The sequence below is a fragment of the Pituophis catenifer genome, unplaced genomic scaffold (genome assembly GCF_029215685.1).
Source record: "Pituophis catenifer annectens isolate HBS135680 unplaced genomic scaffold, rPitCat1.0.hap2 SCAF_1, whole genome shotgun sequence".
Lineage (NCBI taxonomy): Eukaryota > Metazoa > Chordata > Lepidosauria > Squamata > Colubridae > Pituophis > Pituophis catenifer.
The window spans coordinates 210,277,318-210,297,433 of NW_027256881.1; the positions used below are offsets into that span (position 1 = coordinate 210,277,318).

A 20,116-nucleotide genomic window follows, 5' to 3' on the forward strand; every position below is an offset into this window, starting at 1 on the left:
CTTGTCTGCAGTAGAAGATCTAAAGCTCTTCTGGTATGTCGTGACCAACTGTGTCCATGTCACTTTGCTGATTCCAGCATGTCAATATCCAGCCTTGATATTTCTTTTCTGATAGCATCGTGTTTGCCTTGACTCATGGTTCTGACACTCAGCTTCCCAATGGTAGAGATATCATTGCATTACTGAACTTCTTGTTTTCTTCTGAACACATCAGTAGCAGGATGTCTGTGAGAGGACAGGCTGCCTACAAAATGACCAGCACCTATCTTGCTGTTGTCCTGTTCTTTAAAATCTCTTCCTAGCCAGCACAGCCACTGTTGGCTATAAAAGCTGAGCAGAGAGGCAGTTGGGGGTGTTGGTGTGTGGGGGAGAGGGGGAGAGGGGAGGAGGTGTGTGGTCATCTGTAGAAATAAAGTAGCCTGAAGCAACCTAAAGCAGATAGAAAAAGATATTGTTCTGCAAAAGTGGGGCTCACAAAGAACAGTAGTTGAAAAAGGAGTAGGAGAGTAGAAGTAGAAAAGAGTGGAGCAGTGAGCAGGGAATACTAGCCTTTGAGTGCTTGTCTGTATTGCCTAGGGACTTAGTTTGTTGTGTTGGGTCTCTTGTGTTTTGGAGCCTACTAACTTGGATACGCATAAAATAACCTATGTTCCTTTGGCTTTAATCCAGCCACTTCAGAAGCAGTCTTGTCATTTGTTCTGTCCCAGTAGTTCAGTGAATATCTACTGACCTTGGAGGCTTATCCTCCAATATGAGGTTGAGATGGTCTTGGTTGTAAACATTCATTTATTTTCTTGTCAGAATACTCCCCGTCTCCTTCTCTGGGTGCTATTTTTGGCATGGAAACTTCGAAATGTGTTGTTTGAAGACTGAACCTGTCTGATTAGGGATTGGAAAACAGGAGTTTGTAGACAGCAGACACATAATTACAGTAATTCTTAAATCAATCATATTTATAGCTGAGATTCCAAAAGAGCTTTCAATAATTTAAGTGAAGGGCTTTCAATAGATTTCAATCAAAGTAAAGGGCTTTGATTCATTATTATTTGGGGATGGATTATATTATATATATAAAACAGGGATGGAGTCCATGCGTCTCCAAAAATAGCTAACTTAGAGAATTATTGCTTTGAAAAATAGAATTTTAGGAAATAACCAGAAGACTTTTGAAATATAGGTTCTGCTACCAATAGTTCCAAGTGGAACCATCATGGTTCCATCAAGACATCATGAAGATTTTTTTGATGTCTGGATTATAAACTTCGTGTATTTCCCCAAAGCCCTTCCTCCTTTGTCCTTTACACATGTCGGCCCCATGCCCATCTTTTCAGACCCTGTTGTCTGCAGTTTGATTCAGGACAGACTATCATTCAATGTTTTGTGCTCAAATGCTTCTTTCTGGAACATCTTTCCATCCTTAATTAGGACTTCAGCAGAGGGTGGGGGGAGGAGGGGGGACATGCTGAGAGTGTAATGTAACACTTTACAGCATGCAGAATAAATTCTTACTGTGTCATGTCAGCTCTGTTAATAATAAGTATTACATGATTGAAGAAATTGGAATGCATAAACCTCCCACACGTACTGCTGAGAGCTGCTTTCAAGTTAGAATGCCAAGGCAAGTTGTTTAAATTCCAGATGCGCAGGCATAGACATTGTGCTGCTTCCATAAAGTTTTTGATTAAAATGCTGGCTTCTTTGACATTTTCTCTTAACTGTAATTTAAAACAAACAAACAAGCAAACCTCCTCCAGAAATATACCCCAAAATGGCTTCTTAGGATGGAAAAAAATAATCATCGTATCATACGGATTCATGGAAAAAAGAATCAAGAGCCACAGTTGGCAGATATCTTGATTACAATTAATCACACCAATAGACATGGTTAAAGAAGTAAAGGGTAACTGGCATTCTGGGGAAAGTGATTTTACCCATCTTCACTGATATATTCAGAGAAGACACTGAGAAGAGTCAAACCTGTGTACAGGGCTTCAGAAGAGTAAATTTTGATGGACTCTTAAGTTAGATGGGCTGAATCCAAAAGCTTGAAATCCTGAAGGAGAAAAGTGGTTGGGAAGGATGAAAAATTCCATTAAATGTTGTACCAAGGCTCTAAAAAAATCCCACCAGAAGAAAAACATGGAAAAAAAATCTAGAGAGGCCACATGTCTAAAATCTCTCACTAAAAAGGGAGAGGGAGAGAGAAAGAGAGACAGAGAGACAGAAAGAGAGACAGAGAGAGAGAGAATCATGCATTGGAAATGGATGAGAACCAGTTTGGTAGTGGTTAGAGGCATCAGGCTAGAAACCCAGAAACCATGAGTTCTAGTCCACCTTAGTCACAAACCCAGCTAGTAACTTTGAACCAGCCATTCTTTCTTAGCTCTACAAATACAGGAAGAAGGCAAAGACAAAATACTTCTTCAAAATCTTCTCAAGAAAACTGCAGGGATCTTTTCAGGCAGTCATTAGGAGTCAGTATTTACTTTACTACACACACACACACACACACACACACACACACAAGCACACATGCATGCTCATACACACACACACTCACACACACAAATACCCAAGGAAACTTATACACTTATATTCTCTATTGCATGTCTGGGTACTGCCCACATTGGTAACTTCTCGTTTAATTTATACTTATACTTTTTCCAGACACGCAATAAAGAATTCCTTAATATATGACTTTTAAAAGTCTTATCCACTTTCTTATCATATAGTAAATAAGCATGCCACCCATAAACCAAATCATATCCCTCAATATTCAATATTCTTTCTTCTGTTGAGTTCATCCAATCACTCATTGCTGATAGGGCAGCTGCCTCATAATATAGTCTTAAATTGGGCATTTTGAGACCTCCTCTTTCACGTATATCCTTTCAGGTATATTTTGTTTTATTCTCGGTCTCTTCCCTGCCCAGACAAAATTATTAATACCCTTCTGCCATATCTTCAGATTTTCATCTTTTTTAAGTATTGGTATCATTTGAAAAAGAAACAAAAACTTAGGCAAAACATTCATTTTTACTGCTGCTATTCTTCCTAACAAGGATAACTGTAATTTTTTCCAAATTTCCATCTCTCTCTGTATTTTTTGCCACAACGGATCATAGTTATGCGTGAATAGTTTCGCATTTGATGTCATAATATAAACCTCCAAATATTTAACTTTTTTAACTATTTCAAATCCTGTTAATCTTTCTAATTCATCTTTTTCATTTGTAGTCATTTTTTTAGTTATTATCTTCGTTTTCCCTGCATTTATTTTAAATCCTGATACTTGCCCATATTGCTTAATTATATCCATTAAACCTACAACCGACTGTAATGGTTGGGTTAAAGTAACAACCAAATCATCTGCAAATGCTCGTACTCTGTAATCATACTGTCTAATTTTAATTCCATTTATTTTGTCCGACCCACGTATTTTATTCAACAAAAATTCCAAAGTCAAGATAAACAATAATGGAGACAAAGGACATCCTTGTCTTGTTCCTTTTTCTATATTAAAAATATCTGTTGAACTACCATTAATTATTATTTGCACTGTTTGTTTCTGGTATATTGCCTTAATAGATTGTGTAAAATATTCTCCAAACTGCATCTTTTCTATTATTTTCAATAAGAAATGCCAATTCAATCGATCAAATGCTTTCTCTGCATCGAGAAAAATTAGCGCCACAGGGATTTGGTTGTTCTTCCCCAAATACTCCAATAGGTTAACCACTTGCCTTACATTACTCTTCATTTGTCTACCATTTATGAAACCAGTTTGATCATTATGAATCATTTGTTGCATGACTATCATTAACCTATTTGCTAGTATTTTAGCAAAAAACTTATAATCTGTATTTAAAAGTGATATAGGCCTATAATTTTTTGGCTGAGTGTGATCTTGCTCCTCCTTTGGAATCAAAGAAATAAAAGCAGGATGGGGGTACATCTCCTCCAGATTGTATGTTGGTAAATAAATCTTTAAGTGGTCCCACCATTTCTAGCTGTAAGTGTTTATAATAAGCAGCTGTCAAACCATCTGTCCCCAGGGCTTTACCCACTTTCAACTGCTTAATTGCAAGCATGATCTCTTCAGAAGTTATTGGTTGATTTAAACCCTCCCTTTGCTCTCTTGTAATTATAGGAATATTCTCTTTCTGTAAATATCTATCTACATCTATACTTTGAATTTTATCATTCTTCTTTCTTTCCCTCTATTGAATGGAGGATTACATCTGGGGATACAAGTCTTGGTGGAGTAGGTCTACAACTGCTGTCTCAATTCCGGCTTTTTGGACGATTGTGGTTGACCAGCCGCTGTGAGAGGGGGGCTGGGTCACCCCCTACCAGATCGAAACAGCATTTTGCTCCCGCCATTGCCGTGAGAGGGCAATGAGGTCCCATGTGTTCCATTGGAGCTCTATTGAAGTCCGGCATTTCACTCCTTCTGACTGTGATAACATCAAATTGTCCCCTGGTTATTGGCCATGGGTCATTATCCCCCCTTGATGTCCAGATGTACTCAGTGAACGAACTCCGTGCTCTGCGAGATTCCCCCCTCTTGCAGGTTTGGCCCTCTTCGTTATTGAGGGCCTATCTTGATGACGAGCTTTGGAGCCCTGAGAGATGGCATGCTGCAAAGAAGAGTTTGAGGGGTTTTTTAAGTGGGTTTTTTAGTGGGTTTTTAACAAAAATTTTAAGGGGTTCGGGGGGGGATTAGGGTGGGTTTGGGGGAAAATCCACCATATTCAAGACCAGCCTCAGTGGAGGGCTGCGACACTAGGGATGCAGAACCGGAGGTCGGGGAGGGGGTTGGAGTTCAACTTGGAGAGGGCTGTTCCATCAGTATAGTGAGTGGGAGGGGCAGATATGGCGGAAGCCGGGGACCACATCATGTTCAGGGAATGCGCACTCGCTATCTTAGAGTGATTGCGCACTCCGGTCCCCAAGGCTTTTCTCGTTCCCCAGGCTGTCCAGTTTCTCAGGGCCAGAGCCTTCGGCTGATGTTATGCAATGCCAGGTCCGTTGTTAATAAAGCCCCCCTCATTCACGATCTTATTCAGGAGGGGGAAGCGGACCTAGTGGGCATTACGGAGCCCTGGTTGGGCCAGGAGGGGGGAGTTCCCCTCATGGATATATGCCCACCAGGCTTCCGTGCATTTCATCAGCCGAGGGCTCAGGGCAGGGGTGGGGGGGGTGGCAATTATTATAAAGGAAGGTCTGGATCCAAGGGAGACCACTGTTCCACAGATAGCCGGATGTGAGTCCCTTTTTGTGAAGTGTGGTCGTGGAGTACAGATGGGCTTGTTGATCACGTACCTGGCTCCCTGCCACGAGGCAACAGTCTTGCCCGAGCTGCTCAACGTCATAGCCGAGGTGGCGGTTGATACCCCCTGACTTGCTGTCATGGGGGATTTCAACCTGCCATCTATTGGTGAAATGTCTGAGATGGCTCGAGAGTTCATGGCTTCCATGATGGCCATGGACCTTACTCAGTTAATTCATGACCCCACTCACACAGGTGGACACACTCTGGACTTAGTTTTTGTCTCTGGTCAGTGGTTGAGTGGCCTTGATACAGGGGATATAGCCATCGAACCGTTGTCATGGTCTGACCACTCGCTCCTTCGACTGGACTTTCTAACCGCTGCACCCCACCGCAGGGAGGCAGGACCGACCAGGTGGTTCCGCCCCAGGCGCCTGATGGATCCTGATAGGTTCCAGATGGAGCTTGGGCCATTCCCTGAGACTCTGGCTCATGACTCGGCTGAAGACCTGGTGGCCGCCTGGGATAGTGCGGCCTTCGGGGCCTTGGACCGGGTTGTGCCTTTGCGGCCTCTGACCCAGCACCGAACTCACCTAGCTCCTTGGTTCTCTGAGGAGCTGAGAGAGATGTAGCGCCGGAAAAGATGCCTGGAGATAGTTGGAGGACCAGCCGCTCCGAATCCGATCAAACACGGGTGAGGTCTCACATTAAGACCTACCTAGTGGCGATAAAAGTGGTGAAATCTAGCTATTTTGCCGCTCTTATCGTGTCATCAGATAATCACCCAGCCGCCCTGTTTAGGGTGACCCGCTCCCTCCTCCATCTGGAAGCGCGGGATGACCCCTTGCAGGGTTGAGCTGTGCAGTATCTGTATGACAAAATCGCTCAGATTCGGGAAGGGCTGGCCTCTGACTGGCAGGTCTTGAGAGTGTTTTCTGGGAGGAGTTCAATCCTGTGGCTCCCGAGGACATGGACAGGATCCTGGGATGGCTGAATGTGACCATATGTTTATTGGACCCGTGTCCCTCCTGGTTGGTACTGGCTTCCCGGGAGGTTACACGAGGCTGGCTCCAGAGGATTGTTAATGCTTCTCTGAGTGAGGGGGTCCTGCCGGCTGCTTTGAAAGAAACGGTGGTGAGCCCGCTCCTCAAGAAGCCCTCTCTGGATCCGGATGTTTTGGCTAACTATCGTCCAGTCTCCAACCTTCGCTTCGTTGTGAAGGTTGTTGAGAGTGTGGTGGCGCAGCAGCTTCCCCGGTACCTGGATGAAGCTGTCTATCTAGACCCGCTCCAGTCTGGCTTCCGGCCTGGGCACAGCATGAAAATGGCATTGGTCACGTTGGTGGATGATCTCTGGAGGGCTCAGGATAGGGGTTGCTCCTCTATCCTGGTCCTGTTAGATCTCTCAGCAGCTTTTGATACCATCGACCATGGTATCATGTTGCACCGGTTGGAGGGGCTGGGGGTGGGGGGCACCATTCTGCGGTGGTTCTCCTCCTACCTCTCTGACCGGTCACAATCTGTGTTGACAAGGGGGCAGCGGTCGACCCCGAGGCACCTTGCTTGTGGGGTGCCACAAGGGTCGGTTCTCTTGCCCTTTCTGTTCAACATTTATGTAAAGCCGCTGGGTGAGATCATCCGTGGCTTCGGGGTGGAGTTCCATCAGTATGCTGACGATACCCAGCTGTACATCTCCACCCCAGGCCACCCCAACAATGCCCTTGAAGTGATGTCCCAGTGCCTGGAGGCCGTGTGGGCCTGGATGGGGAGAAACAGGCTCCGACTCAACCCTTCCAAGACCGAGTGGCTGTGGCTTCTGGGGTCCCGATAGCCAGCTGGTGCCATCACTGGCTATTGGGGGCAAATCCCTCGCCCCCACGGAAAGGGCTCGCAACTTGGGCGTCCTCCTGGATGCACGGCTGTCTTTAGAAGACCATTTGACGGCCGTGGCCAGGGGGGCTTTTTATCAGGTTCGCCTGATATGCCAGTTGTGCCCCTTTCTAGATCGGGACTCCCTACGCATGGTCACTCAGGCACTCGTCACCTCCCGCCTGGACTAGTGCAACGAAGGAAGTAATACACATTTGGAGTTAAAGTTCAGTACTTGCAAATCTGATCTCTCCTGAGTTTGCTCAGCCTGCTTCCGAATGATGTTTATTCCAAGCGTTGTTTGCAGGGGTGGTTGCAGCGTCTTCTTCTGCTTAAAGCAGAAACGTCCTGGATTCGGAGCTCTGTCGGGCTTCCAGGGAGCTCTCACCCTTCGAGCCCCAGAATTGTTCCTGGGGCTCCTTGGGGAGCTCTACCTATGTCTGTCTGCTCTCTTCCTCCCCTTTTCTCAGGGAGAAAGTTTTCCAGCCGCTAAACAGCCAATTTGCGCTGTTCTAGCGGCTTTACGAGATCGTGGGGCTGGTGCTCGCAAAAGGAGCATTTTCGACGCCTGCGGTGCCACCGGAAGTCCCTCACCAAGTCCAACTCTTTAATACCCATATAGACTGGTTGTTCTTCTGGAAGTTCTTAATTGGACTTGCTCTACAAATGGTAGAGTGAACTCAAGCACTTCATTAATCTAATGGGAAGACTTTCCATTTGCTTTGCAAACCCTTCCTCCCTCCCTCCCTCCCTCCCTTCCATGCTGCTCCACTCATAACTGACTCTAAGCAGGTTGCATATTCTATTCTGAAAAGTAAAGTAAAAAATATATGGTACTTAAGAATCAAACACATGACACATAACATTAAGATAGACTAAAAGCTTTTACAAGGTATAGGTTGCTAGTTCATCAAACAAGGCTGTTCTACATTTGTGCTCTTTATATGTGTGGGTACACAGAAATGAAGAAGCATTGTTCTGTGTACAAAGCGAGGTCAATGCTTTGAATGTACCTTGGTTTTCCACATCATTTATGTATAAAGCTGTTGTGTGCTCTTTAACCTAGCAGCATCCCTTTTTTAAAGTCACTATTTCAAAGTCCCAGATCCTTTGAGAAACTCCATTTAATAGAATCAAAATCATTATGCCCTATTGTCGCTGACTGCTTAAAGTTTCACTTAGCAGCACTTGTCCTGGAAAAATGGCAAAACATAATGGCAAGAGGTGGTTTAAGAGGCAAAGCATCCATAGTGCATATGAATGAGGCCCCCATTCACTCAAGAAACAAAATTAAAGTATATTTAACCAAATAAATAGGATTTAAATGACACAAGAGAAATAAATGTATATGTCTGTTCCTATAACTAATGTGCTATATTTATTTTGCATTTATGTAACTTGCATATGTACAGGATGGCAATTTACTTCATTTATCATTTGTTTTTGCTCATTCTTAACAAACTAATATAAGCCTTTTAATGAGCTTCTCTGGTTGGAGCGAGTAGTCTCTTGTAATTCATTTTATTTTAGGTATTCTGTATCTGTGTTTGCCTAAATTTATTTGGGCATCACAATATAACAATGGTTAAAATATACTCCATAAAAAAGAATATAAAAATACAATGGGAGTGTGAAATACAACAGACAGATAAAACAATATAATTAAGCCTATGCTGCATTGATCATTATGGCAGAAATTGTTAATTATTCTTCGTGGCCAACACCTTTACATCCTGAATTGGAGTAGACCATATTTTTGTAGGGTCCTGCTACAAGGACAGTTCAAGCAATAGTAGGTGAAGCAGAATGCTCATAGGTTCCTTCCTTCCTTCCTTCCTTCCTTCCTTCCTTCCTTCCTTCCATCCATCCATCCATCCATCCATCCATCCATCCATCCATTCGATTAACACTTTTCTGCTCCCTTTTGTGCAAACCAAATCAAGGTAGTTGCAATCTGTTGCTAAGATCCAGATGATTTCTAACAATCAGAACTCTGCAGGCTGCACAAAGGGTATCCAGGATTGCTTGAGCTTTATGGGAGGGGGATCTGTGCTATTACTCAAGTTCCTGCTGTAATAGGGCAAAAGTGTGCTAGGATTTTCTCCAGTTACCCTTCCTTTTGTTTGGGGAGCATCAAACCTATATTGTCCAATTCATAGACTATCGTAGTCTCTAGAAAAAGAAGACCATGATGTGGCCTAATTTACCATCCTGGCAGTTATATCTGCTTGGTTAGCCCTTTGGCATATTGCCACAATGGGTTGCAAATCATTCTATTATGATTGCACTGATGCACCAAGCTAGCGTTGAACCTGAACAACAACAATGGGTTTTCTTCTCCAATGTCACTGAAGCTATACAACTGTTGAGAGGGTTGGGAGAATGAGTGAGGTCAAGTTCAGGCAGTGGTTTCTACAACTGAATGCTATCTTCCTTTTCTCCTCCTGGTAGCCGTTTCCCTTCCTCTTCAAATGTGCTCTGGAAAATCTCCAAATTTTGCCTAGAAGATTTGGGGAAGAAACACATGGGCTGGTTGAACAAAAGGGAATCACACTGTTTTGTGATAGAAGCCTTCTGTTGTTAGAATTTCAGTTACTGGGAAAAAACATTTCTTTAGAATTAGAACAATTCCCATGCCTTCAACAGGGCCATTTTTACTGTCTGCCTGGAACACAGATTCTTAATCTGGGACCCACAAACCTCTTAGGGGGTTTCAAAGATAGATTTCAGGAACCTTGTAAAATTAGATTGAAAAAAAAATATAATTTCACTAATCTCTCATTAAAATTTAGCTTCCCATTCAATAACATATGTGGGCAACAAAGTAATTTATGGCCTCTAGAGTCCAAACGTATTTGCTGACTTGAATAACTTTCAATATCTAAAATTATTATGCCTAAAAAGCGTATTACTTATTTATTTAACAAATTGACAACCCTCCCCCACATGTATTACGATATTACATCTATGTTACTTTTTATTATTTTGATAACTGTAATTGAACATCACTGCTTTCCTTCGTAATACGATCTCTGTGTTATTTGTATTTAAGTATACATTTCTGAGAATGGGTCTATAGATTTCCCCAGACTTTCAAAGAGGTCTATCATCCAGAAAGTGCTAGAAACTTGAGTGTAGAATCCTGCCAAGATCCACCTAGAGCTGATTGTGAGGATCAAAAGATACTTAGCTAAAGCCTACGATGGTTACTGATGTGCCCATTTACAGTAATACCTTTTAGTTCCTACAGCCCAAAACTGACTAAAGGTTGACTAAAATACAATGCTTCTTTTTTTTTTTTTTTTAAATTTGATTTATATGCCGCCCTTCTCCGGAGACTTAGGGCGGCTTACAATGTGCTCAGCAATAGCCTTCATACTTTTGTATATTTTATACAAAGTCAGCTTATTGCCCCCACAAACTGGGTCCTCATTTAACCTACCTTAGAAAGGATGGAAGGCTGAGTCAACCTTGAGCCTTGGAGAGATTCGAACCAGCAGTAAATTGCAGGCAGCTGTGTTAATAACAGGGTGCTTTAAACCACTGTAGTACCAAGGCTCTTTTCTTCCTTTTGACATCAGATCTAGGCAACAGTTAGCAAGAAGATTTTTACCAAATAGGACTCTATATTAAGCAATAAAACTTTATTAGCTTTAGATTTTTAGGTGATTACAGTGGATCTCAAATTGTATTAGACGACTGAGACTTAAAGTTGGGATGCTTTAATTTCCTGCACACTGTAATCTGCCAATCTTGGACCACTTTGTATTAGCAAACAGAGCTTTCAACAGATGCAGAATAGGCAGAGGTATGTACAACCAGATGGCATACAGTAGCTGATATGGATGTAAGATTTTTTTAAAAATCCATTGTTTAGGTAAGAGCTCTATTCTTATTTATAGGGCATTAAGTGAGAAAAGGAAATCAAAAGAAAATCATTACATAAACAGGTGGTAGGTGGTAGGTTGAGGGATTTGCTTGAGTCATTCTCCAGTACATGCAAAATACAGGATTTTTCAACAGCATTTGCTTGAAACAAATATTCAATGTTTACAGGCATCAAAGAGTTTTGAGGCTTATAGCAATTTCATTCATAAGAAAAACAATAGCTTGCCTCAAAAAATGTGCTTTCTTTATAAAGTTCTGCCACTTCTTCTCCTATGCCAGGGCTGTCAAACTCATGGCCCATGGGCTGGATGTGTCATGCGCTGGCCACGCCCATGCCCAGTTTAGCGAAAGGGAAAAAAAGTCGTGATATGTCACGTGACGCCACCATGATGACACAGGTTTGACACCCCTGTCCTATACTGTAGTCCCAATACCTCAGTAGGACATGGGATTGGGGAAAGCCACTTCATATGTTTACATGTGAGTAGGTCACTTCTAGAGATTTGATAAGATATGTGGAAGTCAGTAGGCACTTTCAAACTTTCCCTTCTGCATACTGTACCTGCATTCATATTAATTTTCCTCTTTATCTAATTTATCACCTCTGCTAAACTTCACTGCTCGTACAAATTCAGTTTCATAGTCACTAATAGCAGGAATGAAATCAAATCTGTGACAAAGGTTCCCTCATCATAAACTGGAACAATGGCAGACATTTCCCCCTCTTCTAATTTCCATATTTGATGCATGAAAGAAGATTTAATTCCTGTTTGAATAAACAACATAATAAGGTTATTGAACAGAGAGAGACCATTACTATATAAAATTATGCTTAAGTGGCAAATATAATTAACATTGGATTGTAATTACACTAATTACAAGTCACATTAAGATACTCTAGTAATGACAAAGAGAGCACCCTATAATTGAATGGAATAAGTAAAGAAACATGCTGCTCACACTAATTGTCTAAATGAGATAATATGTCTTCATAGTGACAGTCATGTTCAATGTTATTACATAGGAATGGCAGTTTGTAAGTTTCACACACACACAAACACACAGACAGTCATATTCCAGAGTCTTTCTCCCTTTCTTTCATATTACTGATGTATCTCTCAAGATAAAAAAGACCAATGTTAGATATAACTCCTATAAGTTTGCTTAGAATAGTCTTTATGCATACAGGGTTCATATACTATACTGTTTTTTCTAATCACATTTGGGAATTGTTTGTTAACTGCTTTCTAACTATTAGGAGATTTCAGAACAGTAAGGGTGTTTTTACAGCACTGTGTGAGTCTCCTTCAAACTTTTGTGAAATAAGTTTTAAATATAGGCTTAAGGACATTTTGTTTTTGGAATAAACAGCAAAAGGGTAATTATAATATTGATTGTGAAATGTTACAAATGGAATAAGAGTCTAGATGGATTAGAAGTAAGATTTTGAAGTTAATTATAAGAATCCTTCATGCGAGAAAATGCTTTTGTTTTGAATTTTCTTTAAAATAAATGATAGGATGGAACTTTGAAATTTGAACACTAGAGGGAACCAGAAGGAATGAAAGTTTACAATAAAAGATTATCTGTTCAGGCATTCAGATAAGAAGTAATATTAATTTGTTTACAGCCAAAAGGTCAAAAATGCAATCTAAAATCTGGCATTAGATAAAGCAGTTGAACAAGTAAAATATTTAATAAACATTACAAATTCACTTAAGACTCCAACCTATTGATGTGTTCCTAAAACCTTGTTTGTATAACCTTGGTTAAAAATCTGGCTGTTGTCACAGTAATTTTGGGATTTTGATTTGCAAATAAAATTGTAACATACTCAGACAAGGATTAAAATTTGCTCCGCTTTGAAGGTTTAGAGTGATGAATATAATGTGTAACAAAAACATCATCAGTAATAGCAGCACCATCCCTCACCTCTAACAATAAAGGAAACTCAAAGTACCACCAAGACAAAAACTGAAAAACATTTTCAAGCACTCTAGGAAGAATCTAGAAAAATAAAAGCTTCTTTTGCAGAAGAAAAAACCTGAGAATTTTCAATGTCAATTGAAAATGTCAGTGTCAACCTCTGCACATTATTAATTCAAATATAGCCCAAATATAAATATAATATAAACAACTTGAATAAGGGTTACAGACAATAGGTAAGTGTCATTCAAGGCTTTTGATTTTATGCAGTTTGGCACAGTTAGTGTACTGTGGTTGCCCCAAAACATAATTCATTGCTTTAAATAAGTACTGTAGGGACTTATTTAACTAGGTACTGAAACTAGAATACTTAAAATATTGAATGGATCAATGGGCATTCCAAGCAAGAGAGTATTCTTAAGTGGTTTTCTAGGCAATGAAAGATCATCCCAAGAGAGGCAAGGAACAATTCAACATAACAAAATTTTAATGTTTGGCTGCATTGAAAGCCTGAAAAGAACCTTACTCAATATGCTACGAAAACAGGTGTGTGGCTGGGCATGCATATTCATACATTGTATAAATACTGCATATTAATAAATACAGTTCAGCAGAACACTGGAGATGTCACCATATTTATTAATTTATTTAATTTGTCAACAGGTACAAGGAAACAAGTATCAGTATAGACAGACATGGACACATGAAAAATGGCACAAATAAATGGATATAAATAAGCAAAACATAGCCATAAACACATAAAATGAGTACATATAAATGGGGACAGTAGGACAGGGATGGTAGGCACACTAGTGCGCTTATGCACACCCCCTTAGGGACCTCTTAAGAAACATGAAAGGTCCACAGTAGACAGTTTAAAGTAAAAGGTATGGGGGTTAGAGAAACTAACAACAGGATCAGGTAGAGTGTTCCAGACATTTACTACTCTATTGCTGAAGTCGTATTTTCTGCAATCAAGATAAGAGCAGATTACATTTAGTTTGCATCTATTGATAGTCCTTGTGTTATTGAAGTTTGAAGTTAAAGTAGTCATTAACAGGTAGGACGTTATGGTAGATAATCTTATGTACTAAGATTAGGTCGGAACATAGATGGCGTAGTTCAAGGCTATCCAGGCCTAAAATGTCAAGCCTGGTGGTATAAGGAATTTTATTGTGAGCAGAGAAGTTGAGTACTCTTCTTGTAAAATACCTCTGGACCCTCTTTAATTCATTAATGTCCGAAATACAGTGTGGGTTCCAGGCAGGTAAGCAGTATTCAAGGATAGGTCTGGCAAAGGTTTTGTATGCCCTAGTTAGAAGTATAGCGTTACCAGAGAGAAAGAGTAGCCAATATCCTAAATTCAATTTGCAGCAGAAAGCTTGAACAATGACTTTTCTTCTCATCCAATAAAGTTATTATCAGGGAACAATCTTCCATGAAGTATATGGAGCCTTTTGTACCTGGAAATGAAATGGGATATTGGGAGGGAATGGGAAAGCCCACCCATTACTTCTTGTATTATCTGGCTGTCGATCATGTTTGTTTGGCTTGGGAGCAGGCTGTTTGAATCCACAAAGTTGTCAAGAGGCAATCCCAGCATTTGGGGGATCAGACACTTATTGCTGGTCTTCAGCTGAGCAGGAGCTAGGGTGAAATTTAAAAATGGCATAGCCTCACTGGTACCACTGGGATCAAATAAGTGTTTGATTGGTGAAGGAGAGAAGATCTACTGTTTTTTTTTTTTTTTGCAGAACATGTAATTTCATTTGGGTTTTAGCTAGGTGTAGATTAGTGCTTATGTTATTTTCAGATTTTCTCTGATGGAATACAAAATTTCTGAATTCAGAGGGTTAAGGCATATTTAGTCCTACTACATGGTAAGTGGAAAGAAACATAAAACTCCATCAAGAAAAAGATAAATGTGTCATATGTATGTGTGAGTTTTTCTTCCCTTTATATTCCATTATTCCAATGGCAATAGGGCTGAGTGGTTAGAGTGCAGTACTGCAGGCTACTTCTGCTGACTGCCGGCTGACTGCAATTTGGCAGTTCAAATCTCACCAGGCTCAAGGCTGACTCAGCCTTCCATCCTTCTGAGGTCAGTAAAATGAGCACCCAGATTGTTGGGGGGGGGGAAAAGACTGACTCTGTAAACTGCTTAGAGAAGGCTGTAAAGCACTGTGAAGCAGTATATAAGTCTAAATGCTATTGCTATTGCTAATTGTTGCTAACACAAGTAAAATCTGAATAATTCAATTTGATCAAGGTATGTATGTATACACTGTATTTTTTTGTAACCACTGCTTAATATGGCTTCTATCTGGATTAGATAGCAATGAAAACCACAAAATATTGCATTTAAAATGTCTTTAGTTGAAATCAACGGGTGTAATAGTTCAGAAAGCCATGGTCCCAATGAATTCAAACACAGAAAACCAAAAGTCCTCCCTCAAAAGATCTTGCTTTCAACTTTACAGTCACTTGGGTCAAATGCTCCTTTAGCTTTTCAGGATGCATTTAAATTCAGTCAACTGGCAAATTGGGGTTTGTAATCTGAAGTCAAGGCCCATCGAAAAAAATATTAGGAAAATGGAGATGATTCACCATCTCTGTGCAATCCGCCCCACATATTTATTTATGAGTTCAATTTCCCTTATTCAAGGTGATAACAGACCATCATTATTATACGACGGCAGTAAAGCAGCACCTCTATTCTGCCTCTCCAGCTTCTCTTGAAAGGTGACTTCACCCTTAGAGGATTAAGCCAAGCAGTTCAAAAAAGTTTACATATTCATGCGGTATTTGACTTTCTGGCTGCCTAGAAGGCACCGTGTATCGCATACATATTATTTACTCTTTAATCCTAAAGAAGCACCTACCTGGGAATAATTTCTGCTCTTTCTTCAAAATAGTATCTCGGGTAGTCAGGTGTCAATTTAAGTTTCTGCTTAAAATTCTCCCAATCCTTCTGTTAGGAGAGAACCTAATATTCCCCCCACTTACATTAAAAATGCATGCCGCATTGAGATTAGGCTAGAGAATTAGCAAAGGAATATATTTTTTTTTAGCAGATTCTCAGCTAAAGCCTGGATGTACTTGTACTTGAATGCCTGAGACATGAAGAGACAAAATGTTCTACTTTCAGCACATTTTAATCCACAGATGCTGCACAGACTGGTGTAGATAGAATGTGTTAGCTTTAGCTGTGATTTTACTCCCTCCCATCTTCAATATGAAGTTTACTATATTTAGCTTCCTAGATACATGCTACTGTTCGGAGTAAATATTTTAAATTCGATAAATAATGGCTGAAAATGTTTCACAAAGTCCTACTAAACATAATCAAATTCTCCAAATAATCCTGCCTAAGATCTACTCTTTTATTTAGGGAGATTTCTATGTGATCCAATGGGTTGGACAAATGATTTTTTCTGTTTGTACAGCCTTGCTTCTTACTCTTGACTTCTGTATACTAAGTTTCACATTCATGTAAAATTTAGTGTAAAGCCTAAGTAAAATGTAAATCCACAGTAGCAACAAACACTAGGAATTCAATGACTGATCCCTGTATGCAGTGGTGGGATTCAAAAATTTTTACTACCAGTTCTGTGGGCATGGCTTTGTGGGTGTGGCTTGGTGGGCATGGAAGGGGAAGGATACTGTAAAATCTCCATTCCTTCCCCACTCCAGGGGAAGGTTACTGTAAAATCCCCATTTCCTCCCCACTCCAGGGGAAGGTTACTGCAAAATCCCCATTTCCTCTCAATCATCTGGGACTCGGGAGGCAGAGAATAGATGGGGGCGGGGCCAGTCAGAGGTGGTATTTACCGGTTCGCTGAACTACTCAAAATTTCCACTATCAGTTCTCCAGAACTGGTCAGAACCTGCTGAATACCACCTCTGCCTGTATGTGTTTAACGTGAAAGAAGGATTTACACAAGAGTGTAAAACAAACAAGATTGTACTACTTGTAGTAAATTTAAAAGGGGTGGATTTTGCCAATTCCATGGCTCCTAATATTTGAAAAAGCACAAGGGAAGAAAGGATCTTGAAGGGTAAAGTTAAATTCTTTCTTTTATTTTTATTTCTAGATTTGCTTTACACTTCTCTTCCAGACAATCAGGTGATTTCCCCTTTCATTACTTAGTAAAGAACTGACCAATATTTTTGTTTGTTTGTTTTTGGTTTTTTTACAAGCATCTGAGGAGGTTTCCACCAGGAAATTTTAGGAAGAACTCATGCTGCTATGGAAAACATTAAAAAGAAAAGGAGAAATATAGCTTTAGATTTCCTAGGTAGCCAACCCATCCAAATCTGTGCAGATCAATGGTTTAATTTTTTCTGGGACAAGGGTAGACAATGTTTTTTGGGCCAGTGAGCATATTTGATATTTAGCAGCCCATCATGAGTTTTCTCTAGAAATGTCTGCCATGCAATGGCAACTACGGTCAGCACAACCATTTTCATCCATTAAGTCCAAAATAAATTTGGGCAAGCTGTTCCCTGCTATTCCTCATGAATGTTCTCCGGGCAGTGCATAGCTTCACAACCAAAGGAGAAAATGACATTTGAATGGATAGGTAAGCTCACTGCCTTGTCAGCAATACCTTGACCCAAGTATGTATTTTCCTTGGGATTGCTTGGTACTTATGGAAGACAAATGTGCAAAGGCAGGAAAGATGCAGCTGCTTTAAAATGTTGCTGATGGATGCTCTTCCACGTTCCAAATCACATTTTTCCTTCAAAGTAAAGTTCTGCCTAGCTAATTTCTCTCCACCACCATAGTTTCTTTATTCCTTGAACAAAACGCTGGGCTACAGCCATCTATCCTAATTATTTTCTAAGAGTGCTTTAGGATCCTAGAGTCATGGCGGCACAGTGGTTGGAATGTACAAGTAGTCCTTGACTTGTTCATTTAGTGACTGTTTAAAGTTACAATGGCAACTTTGTGACTTATGACCATTTTTCACACTTACGACCCTTGCAGCACCTCCATGGTCGCATGATCAAAGTTCAGATCCTTGGCAACGGGTTCATATTTATGTTGGTTGCAGTGTCCCGGGGTCAAGTGATTCCCCTTTTGAGACCTTCTGACAAGCAAAGTCGATGTGGAATCCATATTCAATTAACAGCCATGCTACTAACTTAACAAATGCAATGATTCTCTTAACAACTGTGGCATGGAAAGTCGTAAAATGGGGCAAACTCGCTTAACGAATGTTTCACTCAGAAACATCAATTTGGCTCAATAGTGTCGTAACCTGAGGATTACCTGTAGTATAGCAGGCTAATTCTGCCGACTACCAGCAGTTCAATCCTCACTGACTCAAGATTGACTCAACCTTCCAATCTGACCCAGATTGTTGGGGGCAATAGGCTGACCCTGTAAACCACTTAGAGAGGGTGTAAAGGACTGTGAAGCAGGATATAAATCTAAGTGCTCCTGCTATAGGTTGCCCCAACCCCAGCATGGGAGACATGGCATTCATTTCCAAGGAATGCCAAGAAGAAGTCTTCAGTGGGCACCTATAAGACATAATATTAGAAGTTTCCAGACTCTCATTACTCCTTTAATGATCTTAATAGTTTTATAATGAGTGATCTGGCCCAGGGGTGGGTTCTACTTACCTTTACTATCAGTTCACAATGGAATGGCGCAAACGCCGATAATGACATCCGGGGTGGTGGGCAGGGCCTCCTGCCAGTTTTACTACGGTTCTTGTGAACCGGTCCGAACCAGGGGCAACCTACCACTGATCTGGCCCCAGTTGCTACTGTTCCAATGCTACACTCTGTCTTCTGGTAGCACCAGCCTCTTTATTTGTTACATTTTCAATCTGTGACATCACCTGTATTCCCCAAGAAATTGCTATCCCTGACCTGAGTGCCAGCAGTACCACTGCAACAGCAAACACATATTCCTTTGGCAGTTGCTCCTGCCCTCATTAGTTGTGACTGGATGGAGCAAACGTCTGAAAGCAAAGATGGTGAGATGAAAGAGAGTGTGATGTACCCTCCACTTCTACAAGGGTGAGAAACGGGCTAGTGCTTATTAGGATAGACTCCTTGGAACCAAAAGAATACTAAGACTTTATGCTGTTCTTGCAATATTGATTAGCTTTACACATTTACGAGTAAACTAGAGGCAAAGAGCAAATGCTCCTGCAAGGCAAGATAATCACTACTCCACATCAGAACCCCAGAGAGAATCACTATTCCACTGAGATGTCTTCAGCCCCTTCTTTCCTTCTGCTTTTCATGTAGATGTTGCTACATACAAGAATACAACCTAAGACATCCTTCTTCAACAACATGCCCAAGCAAACTGAGGAAGATGGAAAATGAAGGGCACCAGTGCAGTAATTATTTATTTACATTTCGTATTTTTTATTTTTAATTAAGAACTGAACCAGTTATCTCTCTAGACTTACACTGAAAATTAAACAGAAAGAAGACACAGAATATTATCAAACATGGAATTTATTTTTCCAGTGGTTGGAAAAAAGGGGTGGAGATTAGGAATGCAATCTGTATTGTTAAGTGAATTTAATACCCAGACAACACGATGTTTATTAAGCACTAACAAATGTAAACAATAGAAAATTAATAAATAAAAAAAAAATAAAAAGAACTAACCAGTTATAATTAGGGAAATGTTTCCTTAGTGAGTATCATTCTGGTAAAAAAAAAAAGACATTCATATTATCTTAAGAAAACATCCAGAAGATACAGATTCCCCTCTACAAATACAAATCTAGTGCCTACTGTAACTCTAATATAAAATATAGAAAAAGACATACCTCTCCAGCTCTTGTATCTTGTCAGTAGAAAACCAAAGTCTTGCTTTCCCTGTATATCTTCTGCTATCCAAATAATCCAGCCTTGTCCTCTTTCAGATGCTAAAATCATAATCTTTTTGAAAATGACACTTTGTTCGAGTGTCAAACAAAAGCTAATGTGATAGTCTAGTGTAGATGACTTAATATTTTTTTGGCTTAGGCTGGGCTGTGACAATGTGCCCTCTGTCCATCTAAAATTAGGAGGGAGATTTTGCAAACCTTCAGGTGGTATTGGATCAGAACTCCTATTATCCATGGCCACTAAGCAAAAGGGATCTAACAACATTTGAGTAGTTCTATGTTGCTTTATCCTAAGAGAT

The 20,116-nt window shown here is 40.5% G+C and overlaps 1 long non-coding RNA gene across 1 annotated transcript in view; it reads left to right on the forward strand.

The window, feature by feature from the left end:
- The window catches only part of LOC139327245 (uncharacterized), a 203,349-nt gene extending 183,987 nt beyond the window's left edge, over positions 1 to 19,362 (forward strand). Inside the window, exon 3 of the long non-coding RNA XR_011601659.1 lies at positions 19,222 to 19,362. This is a non-coding gene — a long non-coding RNA (uncharacterized lncRNA). The remainder of the gene's footprint in view (positions 1 to 19,221) is intronic.
- The last annotated feature ends 754 nt before the right edge of the window (positions 19,363 to 20,116 follow it).